The following is a 15,333-nucleotide window of genomic DNA, read 5'->3' as shown; positions in this document are numbered from 1 at the left end:
TCAGAGGATCAGAAGAGTCATTGGAATTTATCCTATGGCGGCCATGACTAGAATATTTCATGGTAATTCATCCAATGGTTGTCAAGACATTGATTCTGGACAAAGTGGTGGATCGAACAACCAACCAGCACTGCAACCTATTTGCCAGAATAAACTGTACATACGGCATTGTACATTTCTACAAATCCCGGCGGAAAACATAGCAATGTCTTGGCAAAAAAAATAAATAATAAAGTGGCATAATAATAGTAGGAAATGCTGTATTTTTCATTTAAAACAACCACTTTGTAGCACTATTCCGCAAAAGCTGCAATATCTTGCTTTCGTGACACTTTCACCGATGGTGTTGCTGAAAACAACCATGTTTGGTGATTAAAAAGCCACTGAAAACATACTGATGACTCACTAATAAAACAACTAGTCTTGTTGTTTGTTGGTCTCAAACAGTAGTCTGAGGCTGGACAGGCACCAAAGTGACATACCATCCACCATCCCTTCCACCAACCGGATGATAAGTCAGCTCATACATTTATCACTATAGAAATGTTGATATGATACATCTGAAACATACAAATGCAAGTAATCAATAGTTTGTAGAAATGTACAATGTCAACATTTTCTTCAGGCAACTATTGGCTGAACATTGTCATCCCTACAGACTGCTGTTACCTTGGCTTAAAATAGAGAAAACACAACTTTGTAAAACACACACTACATTGAGCGATGATCTTCTAACCGGAGCAATATGAAAACCAAATGTGTCTCCTCCTTAGCTAATTTGATTTAAAGTGCTACTATATTCATTTGGGGTGATTCAGCACCTCCCACACAGAGACCTCCGATTCCTCTTGTGAGAAGCTGTTGTGGCAGATCAGCCCCAGACTATTCTCTCCATCATTAAACTGTCAGAGAGCTGCAGCACAGCACAGTGCTTTAAAAAGAGAGGAAAAGAGGTATTTTAAAGGTCATGACTGACACGAGCCCTGAACACTTTATTCCACTCTTTTTCCAAGTCTATGTGCACTGTGCATGTCTGGCCACAGTGGTACCACTCCAAGTGTACCAACGATTCACAAAAACAAAGCTTAAAGTCTGTAATTAGACAAATATACAATTAATTTTCAGTTTATTCATCATTTTCACTGTTAATTTCACACTGTGTAGGTAGCAGCAACCACTATTTATGTGTCAAAGCTAAGACAGGGGTTCAACAGTAAACAGGAATCCTACATGTGAAACATTATCACTGGTAATTTCCATACCATAATACATAAACACAACTGAGCCTCAAAGTGTGAAGAAAACTGATTTGCAACTACAAAGACAAAATATGCCTAGTGGGATAACTGATCGGACAAGACACTTTAAAATCAAGGTAATATTCCACTGGTGTTAGGTCTTCCTAAAGCACTCCGACAGCACCACTTTCACTGGGTCATTACTGAATTTAGGAGATAGAGGACCTTATATAATTCATGACAAAGAGACTTTAATTTAGGCAGTATTAAACAGGTCTATAAATTATACAGCAGCTTAGATAGGGCTTTTGCTCTTGACTCGTGAGTCCTTGGAGCCAATGAATGTCCCTCAGGTGTTTGGATTAAAGCAATAAGGTTTACATACTGTAGAACAATAATTTGAATTCATAATATAATGTGTTATTAAGCAGCTACATGGTTTTATTTAACTTAATAATTTGAAATAAACTGACACATTGCATGAGATTTAAAATACGATTTCCATTATAGTGGAAAGTCAGATTAGCAATGATGCATTGTGGAAAAGGAAAGCACTCCCTGTCAGAGCTCGGGAGAAAATGTTCTTGAGTAAACTTTATGTGGACTGAGCGTGTTGCATGCCAGCTGGATGAATTAGTATTCACTGGGCACTGGGCAGCCATTCAATGACAGGAAATCATGTGTGGAGAGAAGAGAATCCAAAATGTCAGGAAAGAGAGTGAAAATGAGCCTTTAAGCCCACATTGTAAAAATTAAAGACTAAATTTAAGGAGACAATCCTTCTGTTCATTGGACAAAAACTGACTAAACTATGAAAGACAAAAGTGGCTAAAATATGACTAAAACTAATAAACTTTATTGTCCAAAGACTGATACTAAATCTAAAACAGCAGCCAAAATTAGCACTACCGTGCTGCTTCACTTGTAATTCTTATTTATGCATTCTTACAGTATAAATGCAGGAATTTTGAAGCACAGTGACTGTAAACCCGTGGTAAAAACTGGCACTTAAAATATCAATAAGTAAATACATGGATCATATGTAGAACCACATTTATGATAGCAATTAATTCAGTGCATTAGCTGTTTTTCAGTACTTTAGGCTATTCAGTTGGGATTTCCTCAGATTGACTAATACTGCTAATTAAAACAATTTTAAAGAAAAATAACAACCCATCTGAAAAATAATGATCCAAACTGCCTCTCAATTCCCAGAATAAAGTAACCTTCAACAAAGTATAAACCTGGTTAATGGAGAATGATGACTACACACGCACAGTATTGTGGTAACTCATAAATCAGAAGTTGGTCATTCATTCCATATGCAGTATTACAAGTTGTAAAACTGGCAATTAATCATAACGGCTCAACACATTAGGAGTATCAGCTTGAGAGAGGAGTGCTGGGAAGACGTGGCTTTGAGCTACTGTCACAAAGAACTGCTGAAGCGCTCAACGCAGTAAAAGTCATAATGAGGTCCTGTTAAAAAAAAAAAGACTCATAGTCTGCATATTTCTCATGACACTTGAAGAACCAAGCCAGCGTGAGTTATTGGTGGCTGTTAGGACTTCGCCTGACTACAAATTTTACAAGTCAGATCTGATAGGACATATTTGCAGTCAAAAGGGTGATAGTTACAAAGCCTTTCTCCACGGGCACTTGATTACAAAATGACCGAGTTTTGACCTCTCAGCTACTAACATAATTTTGATAATAATAAAAAATGTTCAGGATCGTGGAATTTGTAGGACTCGCAATGAGTCGAGCTGTGAGCAACTGTGAACATGGTTTTCTATATGACAGCGTGACAAAGTAAAGAGTTGAAGGTTCACTTGTTTCAAAAGAGCAGCCTGCCATCCGCAGATCTCCATTTAACCAACCTACCGTGGCCATTTCTTCATTTCCTATTCTTTTTAACAATATTTAGAACTAATCTTTGGAGAAAATAGCACATGATATCTTCATATCTTGACCAGTTTTTACTGAACAATGACACTGCCAACACAGCTCTGCTAACAAATAAATTGCTTTTCTCATAGCTGCTTCGTGGAAAGCTGATAATGAGAAGCAGCAGCACAGTGAAATGTTTAGTTTGCATTGGTAGTATTTTAACCCCGTCTCTACACAGGGGACATAGTGTAAGCTGCATGTGCTCTATAGGCGCCTATGCAGCATGTGTTCAGGAACAGTACAATGGAGCTTTTCCATTAGCACTTTTGGCCACAGAAAGTCATGCTATGCATATTTGTGTTTTCATTACCAGTTTAACACACCCAGTTTTGCCGAGTGGCACCCAAGATGTAACATCTCCAAAGTCAGGACAAAGCGTGCACAACTGCCTCCAACTGGGTTGTGGTAACGTCAGATGGGCTTCATCATCATTATTTAGAGAATACAAGTACTGCAAATAAGAAAATCAGAAGTATTTCAGACACAGCTACCAGCAATTTTTTAGGTGCAATTTTTTTTTTTGCATGTTTCTCATGAGTTGACAGCGTGAATCATCCACACACCTTAAATGTCAAAATGACAACTTTGACCTTTCCATTTCTTTTCAATGGTTCCCTTGCATGACATCGGCTTTAATAATAATTGGATCTTCAAGCACTGGAAAAAATGTGTATGAAAAGCAGCTGGATTATGTGCCAATATTCTATTTCCCCACATGAAAAAAAAAAGGTCAAGGTCAAACCCGAGTCAAGCCAAACTAGCACATGTGAATGGAAAAGCATTTTACATGACCTGCGTTTTGGCAGCACTTAAAGCCCCAAACACCAGTGTTTTATATAAAACCACCTACACCAAGACCAAATCATGACCAAGACCAGAGTGTATCAAGACCAATACATTGAGGGTTTGAGACTGAATAAAGACCAAAACCAAGGCAGGGCAAAACCAAGACAAGACCAAACCAGTGAAACCACCACACTGCAGGAAATGCTTAGGACCAAACATTGGTCATTCAAACCACAGACACCCCTGAAACTGATCTGAAAGATTCACATTCCCTTGAAAACACCCACAAAAATCAAACGAGATTCCTCCTTATGAATCTTGTTAATTGCCATACTGCAATTACAGAGTGCGTAAGTATACCAGGAATTTTCCTTTTCTCAGTTTATTGATATCCCCAGTTTGTGGTCTTCACTGCTTTTGAAATAAAATATTGAGTCCTCTTTGCCAATGATCTTGACATAAATAAGTAAAATTGGGGTCGATTCCGAGACAAGACCTTTAAATAGTGGTCTCTAGACCAATCTCAAGTACTACATCACTGCCTAACACACATTATAGTTCCATGAAGAAAAAATAAAAAAAAACACATCTCTCCCATCAGACAGGCATGAGAGGGAAAAATATAAAATGCGCTGTAAAACACACTGTAATAAAACCGAGCTCCACTGTGGCAGCAGGAAAGTGATCAGTAAATAGAAACAGAGCTGATTTCTACAATAATGAACACAGTGAGGCTTTAACAACCATATTGCCTCCCTAGTCACAAACACATGTATTGAACCACTCAGTTTATCACAAAAAACTGTTTTGATTTGAGGGTTAAGAAAACTACACACAGCAACAACCTAGGTTGATGCAGTTATCCTCTGTGAGGCTGCAGGGGAATTGCATGTGGTTACAGCTTGGTATTGTACAGAGTGATTATGGCAGGCTATACCAGACCCACAGAAAAACAGCCTTGCCAGCAGAACTAAAAAGTCAAAATGTATCCACCAGAAAAGACAAACCAAGGACTCAGTGTCGGTCAAAGGCAAAGTTTGATGATTCTTTCTGGCGGATGGATGGATAGCTGGATGGCTGGAGGTAAGGGTAAGAGATGCAAACAAAGCTTTTTAACACTTTCCCTGCCATTGACAATCTGTGTCTTCATTGTTATATACTATGGGGGGTGATGTTAGGGATGTTGTACTATCGTACATTTCTGTGTCCAAAAACAAACGAGCAATCCGAGGTCCCAGGGTAACATTAAGAGATGACTACTAACATGCTGAATTTATACCTGTTTAGCAGCTCCTCAGACCATCTCAGTGACGTTACTTTTTTAAAAGCAACAAGGGACACATTTAGTGACTTATTCAGATCATCAGGGAACAAGAGAGAATATTTTGTCATTTATTCCCATGCTTACTGCTGACTGTTCTAAAGGCTATGGTGCTTCCTGACATTTTGGGGAAAGTTCCACTTTATATATAGATCTTGCTCTTGAAAATTACATTCTTCAACATTCTTTTATCCACTTTTTGTCCAAAAATGTTGTTTGTTTTTCTAATTCATGAAAATGCACAAATTCATGTATTAATAAAAAAGGAATAGAAGAAGCTTGAATAAACAGTTTTTCGTGTGTTTGTATGAAACCAGAGCATCTGATCTTTACTTTGATGTATTCATTTTTTACATATCACAAAATATTCTGGGGGACTTGAAAGATTAGTAAATATGACCAAAATTGCTGGCGCTGGCTGGAAATTTAATAGTAATACTCTGGGGGGCTGTTAATAAAGACAGACTAGCTAACCTTTGACTGTCTTACTAATCTATCAACCATCCATCAAACCATTGCTTTGGAAAATGATCACAACAGCAGATGCTTAACAGAGAGAATCCAACAGTCTTACCACTCATCGTGCGGCATCAGCTAACCTTTTATCTGACAGTAATAGTGAAGGTAAACAAAATAAATCAGCATGACTCAATGATACACAGTCTAACCGGTCTTTGGAATCACCACATTGAAAAAGCCGTCCATAATGATTATATATATAGTTTTAGTTATGCTTACAGTCAGGGTTAGACATCCTATGCCCTGGTAATATGACATTTTGATGATCTGGCCTTTTCATTAAATACCCAGTATGGACCAGTGTGGTCATGCAGTAGTTCCTTCCAGACCACAACTCCATTAAAGCGGTCTCTAAATCACTCTTAAGAGCTGCTAGCCCTGCTGCTGTTCAGGGCTGCTAAAGAATTTATTTATTCTGGATTTCTCTGCAGAGTCTTACTGCTCCATGATAGTCTGAATGTTGTTCGAGAAGATTTTCCAGCTTAGCCGGTCCCTGAAAACCTGGCGCTGACAAAGGAAATGTAGTTAAAATTTAAATGAAACCTCTATGGAGCAGCTCCTTAGATGCAGATGTATATTTCTAAAATCAATATGTCATCCACTTTTGTCAGAGTGCTGATGTGTAGCAAATTAAAGCATCCAAACAAAATTTGCAATCTATACAGCGAGCGATGATTAAGTTGTCTGGGGTCATGGTCCTCATAGTCCTCCATTTATTCATATTCTCAATAAGTCCTCTCCACACCACCTCCATTTTTTCTCATTTCGCCTGACTTTGCAAGTGAAACAGATGAGTTTTAAACGCCCAGCGCAGCAGAAAGAATCAATCACTGATATGGTACAATGGCAGAGAATTGTACTTTTTAAATGAATGGTTGTTATCTTTGCTGACCTGTTGCTGACAGTGAATGATGATAAGGAATAAAGTGAGCATGTCGGTCATGAATTTTGGAGGGCCTCCAATGCAGCTCTCTGGGGCCTGATATTAGTGTAAAACCCAGCGTAGGCAAGAATCCTCAGGCTGAGAAAGATGCCATCTAAAAGTCAAACTGTCTGTAGTGCTGAGAGACAAACACTCTTCAATCCTGAGTGGAATACAGTGAGAGCCTAAAACTGCCACAACAGAGCAAACTTTGTATTTACACTGAAATGTCATAGCCACACAGCATTTGTTACACAGCGGAAGGTAAGTAATTACAGTATTATCCCTGTAGAAATACTGTGTCTCCAGCATATGATCACTAATTTGATTATGTCATTGATCACCTGTGCATCTGTGATACACAAAATTTCGTCTCTCTATTAGTGTTGCAGATATTTTAGTCAGAAATCAATGTATTGGAGAATCTGAAATCTTTACAATGGTACTACATGTAAAGTCACTCACCAAGGCTATCACAACATGGATAAATGTAGTAAATTCCATGGTAATCCATCAAATAGATGTTGAGATATTCACTCTAAAGTATAAATGTGAATCTTGTCGTGGTGTTCAAGGAAAAGTTAGTAGGATTTATTGCAAATGTCTTTACAAAATTTCATGGAAATAGCTGTTGAGATTTTTCAGTCTCAACCAAAGTGGTGGACTAACCAACCAAACAACAGATTGACACTGTTATCCCTGGAGCAGTGCTGCTAGCATGAGTAAAAATCTACAATTAAAATGTCAGTGTATTTGAACACATCTCTGACTGTTCCTTAACTTAAACGAAGTACTTGTTGTAGCCCAAACTTAAACACACTTCAACTGTATTGGTGACATATTAGAAAAGACAAATGAACACTTACATCTAATTTGTAATAGTTTTGGACTTCATTCAAAAGAGATCATATGGATAATTTTAAAAGGCAAAAACAAATGTATTTTGTTGTTTCGTTGTTAAGTTGGAGGACTTCTTCTTTCCCAACTGTACTTTAATCTAATTACACTATGATTGCAATTTATCAAGTTTCCACCATTGCCTCATCATGGATGGATTACTAAACAGTCCTATTGGGCACAAGCTCAGGGCCACCCTGGTCTTCAAGTACAAATTGTCACTCAAATGAGAACATACAGACTGGGAAGAGCCTCAAAAAGACCACAAAGAGACATAAAGGAAATGCAAAGAGAGATAAAATCACTGCAAAAACCCCAAAATACACACAATTAAGTCAAAGAGACATGAAACAACTACAAACAGATGGAAGACCACCACAAGGAAACATCACCACTACCATCACCAGGCGTTACCTCTCACAAAATTACCACAGACACAACACTACAAAGAGATGCATAACCACATCAAAGACATGCAAAACAACCAAAAATAGGCAAAACAACCACAAAATCCGTATCTCTTGTGTAGGAGAGGTGGTGGGACCTTTCACATGTGTACCCAGAGACCCATTTTCTCACAATACCTTCATGCTCCTCATGACCCCCAACAAGGGTATACCCAAATAACTCAACAGAATTATTGTTAGTATAGTGATTTCTGGTTTCTGTTGGAGTTCCGCTTTACCTTATCTGACAAGCTTACTCATTTCTGTTGTGAACACATGACTTACTTTTGGGTCAATAACAGACCATCATTGCCCAGAGGAATCTTAAAGATTGTCAGTTTTTGGTTTCAGTTTACTTTTATATCACTATCTAATACCCCTTTTGCACCAAAATAAGCAAAAGGAGACTGCTTTCTCATTGTTTTCTCTCAGTAGGCCAGAGCCATGTATATGATACACAAGTATGTCTTTGTTTTTCTAGTGTGTCATATTCATGTCACAAATGCACTTTAACAGCAACATTAACAGGTTTGTAAACAGAAGGAAGCAGTATGGAGGCCAGTGAAAATGTTTTGCTGGTTCTTTTACTCATTCAGTCTCTTCTAAAATCGGTACTGACAGAGACGGACGGTATTTTGTGGCAGCGTGTTATTTTATCGCACTAGAAAAGGACCTAAATTAGCACTTCCACCTGTCACATTCCCATCTCTGCTAATCAAAGCTAATTAGAGCTGGAGCCAATAAATACTTGTGACTACTGCAGAGTCATTTGTCCCGGGAGTGAATGCCGATAATAACCTTTCCCATTAAATACAAAGGTCAGATGTTCGCTGGCGTTAGTGGGTTTTTGTCCAGTGGGAAACAGGCTTTACTGTCTTTTTACAGTTCAGCACTAGCATGTCTTTGAGTAAACTCATCTAAGAAAATGTTAATGTTCAACATAAATGAGAATAGGTGATTTAGTGAGGAAGAAAGACAAAGCTGCAGATAGAAGGATGAGAGCAGCTGTCTGGCCTCCCTGCATTCACTGTGACCTGTAAGGCCTGTGGAAACTGTTACCTCTATCATCAGCAGCATTTTGTCCAGCTGGTGCTCCGGGGTTAGTGAGAGACTCCAACATTGCTCCTGAGGGGGAGGGCAAATTAGCCAGCCTGGATGAGTGAAGCTACACACACTCACATAGCACCGACTGTACTTCCTATCCCAGAGCCCTGTGCACTGATCTGCCTCCCATTCTGTCTCTATCATTCTGCTGCTTTGGCTTTGGGGAGGCGAAGGCAAGCCAAATTGTAATGCCATGCCTCGAGGTCAAAACAATGAGCAGTTACTTTGTGTTTGCTGCTAAGTGGCCTATTCCCATGCAGTGTGACCTAAGCGCCGTCCACAGATCTGCTGAGTGAAAACATTAACACGCACACTGGGCAGGCTGCCTGCACTTCAGTAACATAATCAGCTTGGTGTTCGGCCAGACCAGACATTTAGGGCAAATGTTGAGTCGGTGTGACAATAAAATTGTGACACTGGTCATCCTAATGGGATTAATTCTTTCCAGTGCGGGCACAACATCAAGCCGGAGGATTCAAACTCAAATCATCCGCTGTCAAGGAAATATTACAGCATGAATATTACAGCACATACCTGTTGCAAGAGATTGTAAATTCAGTCGCTCTTAGATTATACCCCCTACAGCTGGCTCTCAAATTCTTTCTCTGGTAAAAGGCTCACTAAGTCTCATTCACAAAGCACTTGACTGTAAGGTGAAGTGAGTAGATCCATATATCGAGTCCGTCCGAGATGAAAAGACTCTCTTAGTGCAGCAACGGCCAATCAGGGAATACGAAATCATGTATTTTCTCCTGGCTTAAAATACAACCACTAAACTGTCCAATTAAGTCTTTGAGGCATAACCTCAGTGTGTGTATAATTACTTAAAGGTAATTAGATGATGTGTAAGTTTTATTGAAAGCCATTGGTGATCTCTGAGGACTGCGGCAGGCAACTTTTTCTGCCTGAAACTACTTTGTCTGTAATGCAGTTGATGGATGATGTAAGAATACTGAAGCTCTGCCTTAGACATTCTAACAGAAAACCTACGATGCAAATTGGTGGCATGAGGTTTAAAGTAGGGGTGGGCAATATGGCAAAAATATCATATAACAACTTTTTTAAGGCAGGGTCAAGATTTTATCACGATTCTTTTTCATTTTGTTTTTTTTAAGACTATTGTGCATGTTACTGAACAGTAATAATTTGCCTAATTTAGAAATTATAGCCCGAAAAGAAAAACGAATAACAGAACATTTAGGCCAAAGTACCTTTTTGAACAGATTAATCTGTGTGTTTTGTTTTCCACTGTTTTGATGGGAACCACATCTTTTGTCAGTTAAAATATTATCGATGTTGAATTTTTGGGGGGGACAAACTCTTCCGTGTTTTCATTTTCAACCATGACTTCCCACTTGTGAAATGAAGGGGGAGGGGAAAGAAAGCCAAGACTCGACGGTTTGCTATGATTGATTTATCTGTGTATCCTTTGGGAAGGCATGAAATGGACTAGCAAATAGTGTGCTTCGGCTGAGAAAAAACAAGACAAGGTTAAAACCTATAATATGGCTGGACCGTGTACAGTGGTTACCAACCTTTTTCCTTCAGGAACATATTTACTGTCACTGAGTACACTGAAGACATATTTTACAACAGATAGAATGAGCACTGTAGCACGATGCAACAATCTCTCCGTGACAGCAGATCATGGACACATTCTAATTCTTCATGATCTAATATCGTCATATCACACACCACCAGTTTGAAGGACATTGCCAGGAGAGTCTGGTGAAAGTAAGTCAGTTGAGCTGTATTATGGGAAGTAAGAAGAACTGTTCAGAACCCTTTTTTTATCGTTAAATCTGTTTTGTCAGATTCTTGCAATAACATTTTAAAGAAACATGGTAATGGAAGTTCAAAAAATTAGCAGGTTTATTTCTATTGCAGCCACTGCACTTGCCATCATTTCCAGTCAAAGGTGACATAGGCATATAATGCAGGCGATAATGGAAAGGCAAGTCCCTTATACAAGGGAGCGCCCATGTATGAGGGATTTGCAGGAGGTTATAGTCCACAATTTCTCATTCTCAATTTTGGATTCAAAACTTCTGGATGATCCACTCAACTTTTAAAGAGTTGTGTGATGCAATAACACCTCTTGTAGCACCCGCTGCATCAAGCCCAAGGGAGTCAATTACTACTGACAAGCATATAGCCATAGCATCATGTGAGATGAGCAAAAAGATATTATTTCCATTCCAGTTTTGTTAAATAGGGTTTTTTTTTTTTTTTACCTGAAATACCACCTCATGAGAGCATAAAAACTTATTTTGTGATAAACTGGGGATTTTTCAAAACTGCTGTGTTTCCATAAGCCATATTTTACATTTGAGGGTTTATGGACACCTCCTTGAGTACTCAAGGAGGTGTCCATAAACTCAAGTGAGTACATCAAAATGCTCACACATACACACACACACACACACACACACACACACACACACACACACACACACACACACACGCACCCCCTCTGCTTTTATAGCTTTCCAAACCCGATCCAACATTCACACAAACTTCTCTTTCTAGTTCTTGTTTATTTTTCATTGCATTATTTTCATGTGAACAGCCAAGTCCATTTCTATGAACGTCTCCCATGACGGGCGTTCTAAAAATGTTGAAAAACATTATCCTCATATTGAGGCTGAAAAGTATACCCCTCCCCAATCTCTTTGACAGCTGGATATTCACTCCGCTTTTAAGTTTGACCTTTCTAAACAGCTATTACAGCACGTCTTAAAAACTACTTCTGGTCGAGTCTAAACCAACCCAAAGAGGTGTGTGATTCGGTGTATTGTCAGCTTGACCCATTCTAGGGACAAAAAATTAGATTATCCCAGTCTCTGCAGCTTTGTTTTAGGCAATTTTTCTTTAATGCTCTGCAAGTCCCCCTACTTTTTGAATGTGAAAAACTAAAAACCTGGACTACTTCCTTGAAACCGTCTGGTTATTTGCCTTATTGACACACCTGGTTTTATGTTGCTTCCCTTTCCCTAAACAAAGGATTTCAACAAGTTATAACAAAATACACTTGAGAAAGCACAGCAGTGTGACTTTTCTTTATCCTCAATCCTCGTAACTCACCAGCAGGTCCAGATATTTAGCATGCTAAATATCTGTGGAGCATTTGTAATGCATTGCCAAGCATCTCAGCTTGCGTCTATTAGTTCACACATAGCAGCAATTTGAGAGCAACGTCAATTTCCCTCTGATCTGGGGCTTTTGTGAGCAAGTGGATGATCAGGGCTTAAGTTATGTAGTATCCCTTCTTTGAGCTAAAAGTCTGGATCTAGAGACTGAATCCAACTGTCTGGACTTCCCCACTCTTGCTGACTCACAGACCTAACATTCCCAGGAAGTCCTTGAGTGTCTATAGCTGTCCAAATCCACATGTCAAGTCTGCAAGGGACTTTCTGTGGAGAGCTGGCTCAAATGGAGGATGCCCAATATATATAATTTACATTATATGACAATGTAAAAGAAATAATGCTATAATACAACAATAATTGCAGAGCAACTGGTCTGCAGGTTATAACTTATATATGCCACATTTATTTGGTAACTGGACCTGCACATATATATCCCCTTTCTAGTTTTCCAAACACTTAAAGGGCTTTTACACTACATGCTACATACATCTATTCACACACTGGTGGTCGAGGCTACCATACAAGTTGCCAATTGCTCATAACATAAACGTTCACAGGCACAGCCATTAGGAGCAATTTAGGGCACAGTATCTTGCCCAAGGATACTTCGACATGCGACTGGAGGAGTCAGAGATTGAACGGCCAATATTCCGATGAGTGGACAACCCACTCCTGAGCTACAGCCACCCACTATATTCTTTACAATATTTCTGCAGGCATGTGATTGCTTCATTATAAGCTCCAAAGTTGGACCAGCAGGGTTGGTTTCTATCCAGCTAAGAAAATAATATGAAAACTTCCTCCCATTTCCATGGAAACAAGTGAGGTTTTAAGCTCCGTCTCATATGCTGCATTTCATTTCCTCCTGGTGCCCTCAAAGACTTGACGTCAGTATAGTGAGCACATCATGTTATGCATGAGTATGTTTGATTTAAGTGTGCAGGGCCTCAGATTTGGATAAATATGATACTTCCGCATTTGCTGCATCAAATTCCATCATTCTTTTTTCAGTCTCTCTCTCAAGTCCCCCAACTTATTTGGAAGTGAAATACTGAGTCACTAGACTCCTTTAAAGCCAGGGTGTGCAGCTTTATTTTGATATTATCAGGCAAAAATCTCTTAATAAAGTTTATGTGTGTTATAAATCAAGCGGACTAGGAGAACGTGAGAGTTCTACACTTCCTCTTGGCTCTGTTTTCGGACCTCAGAAAATCTATCCTTTGAGGGCAGACTTTGGCCAATCACAGGTTATTTCAGAGAAAGGCCGTTCCTATTGGATGGTCTAATAAATGTAAGTGTGCATGTCTCTTCCAGACAGCCTGATTCACTAGCCACGGATTCCCATACATTAATTTATTTGTGGTGGCCCATCACGATTAAATCATTTGCCCCTACATAGTGATTTTATATTTTTGGAACAGAACTGTTTAATATGGGTGCTATTGGAATATATCATTTGGTTATTCATTACACCACTCTCGTAATGTAGAGCACACTCTGGGCAGCCAAGGAGCAGCAGAAGACTTGTCGCAGTGAAAGTGAAACTTAACAATTCATGGCGCTGGATCACAAAGTTTTCATTCACTCGCTTCTACAGCAGCTGCTGCTCTTATCCATTGATCTGATCAGCTCTGACCAGATCAACACATCAATTATCAGCCCTGCAACTCCTCAAACAACTGCTAAGGAAAAAAAAGAACTCACAAGTTGTGCCTGTGCAGTATTCATGGCCCCGCAAAAGTCTGAATTTAGAGAGGGGACACAGAATGCTAAAAAAGGGGATGCTGCCACACCTCATCAGCTACCATGACATATAGATTCAAATCAGAGAATTCTGCAGAGAGAGTTGCTTCTCAGACATCGGCAACTGCCTACATTTCAAAGCTGCTCAAAAAACGGAAGCAGGATTCAATTCAACTGACATAATTCTGAGTCAGGTAGAGCCCTAGTGTCAATATCAGCAAATCCTTTCAGAGATGGATGGAGAGAAAATTTTGCTAACAGTTTAACCTTTGGCCATCTGGAGCCATACGCTCACAGCTGCGCCCTCAAGGTCATGTTTATGTAACATAAGCTAATGCCTTGAATCAAAGTGCGTCCTCCACCTTACTCCCCATTGACATGTATCATCTTGCCAAAGAGGAGAGCAGGAAGCAGCTCTGGACACAGATCCCCAGTCAGTGGCCACAGCAACCCAAATCCAGCCAGTGTAAACCCTAACTCCAGAGGACCGGACAACCCGATTCCCCAGAAGACCAGCAAACTTTCTGTTGCTGCAGTTACATAGGCAAGACCAGTCTGCAACTGTAGGGGGTTTGCACAGGCCAAATTTAAGCAAGTACAGTCACTAACAGAGGGTCAGTCTCCAGAGCTACTGCCCGCTCTCCTGCCAGCAAAACAGTTCTTGCCAAGCAATGACTTACTACTTAAAAAAATGCTATGGTTTGTTTTACACTCAGCGCTGTCAATCGGAATAGGAGGCATTTCTGGATGCTTTATTGGATATCTCTTTTATAAACTACAAGTGAAGGCAGCTTGCATGTTATTTTTAAAAAAAGATAAACGTTGTTGTTTTGCAGATCCAAGGCCAGTATGGACACTTTTAAGTTTATTTGCCATTTTGCTGTTATGAAAAACTGGAGGAAAAGATTCATCACCTCTGATAAAGCACACATCTCCCTCTGTGATGCAGCCGCCTTTGCTCAGTTGTTTGCATCAAAACAACTTCTACACTGTGTGAAAATAAATGTGTTGAGCTGAGATTATTGGAGCTCTTTGTTTCTTTTTGTGCTATTTATAAAAACCCTCAGACCCATCTCAGTTGACCTTCTCTGAAAGAAATAATAGAGATAGAACTGTGAACAACTGCTGCAAGACAGAAATGGAAGGCAACAAAGAAGCAGGGCAATTTTAACTTTACAAAAGCAAACAATTATTGATGACATCGAAGCACTGAGCTTCAAAGTCTTTTATTTATAGGCATCGCAAATTACAGACAGCA

Source organism: Plectropomus leopardus, chromosome 6, assembly GCF_008729295.1.
Source record: "Plectropomus leopardus isolate mb chromosome 6, YSFRI_Pleo_2.0, whole genome shotgun sequence".
NCBI lineage: Eukaryota > Metazoa > Chordata > Actinopteri > Perciformes > Serranidae > Plectropomus > Plectropomus leopardus.
The sequence above is the reverse complement of the archived record's forward strand: the minus strand, read 5'-3'. Positions refer to the sequence as shown.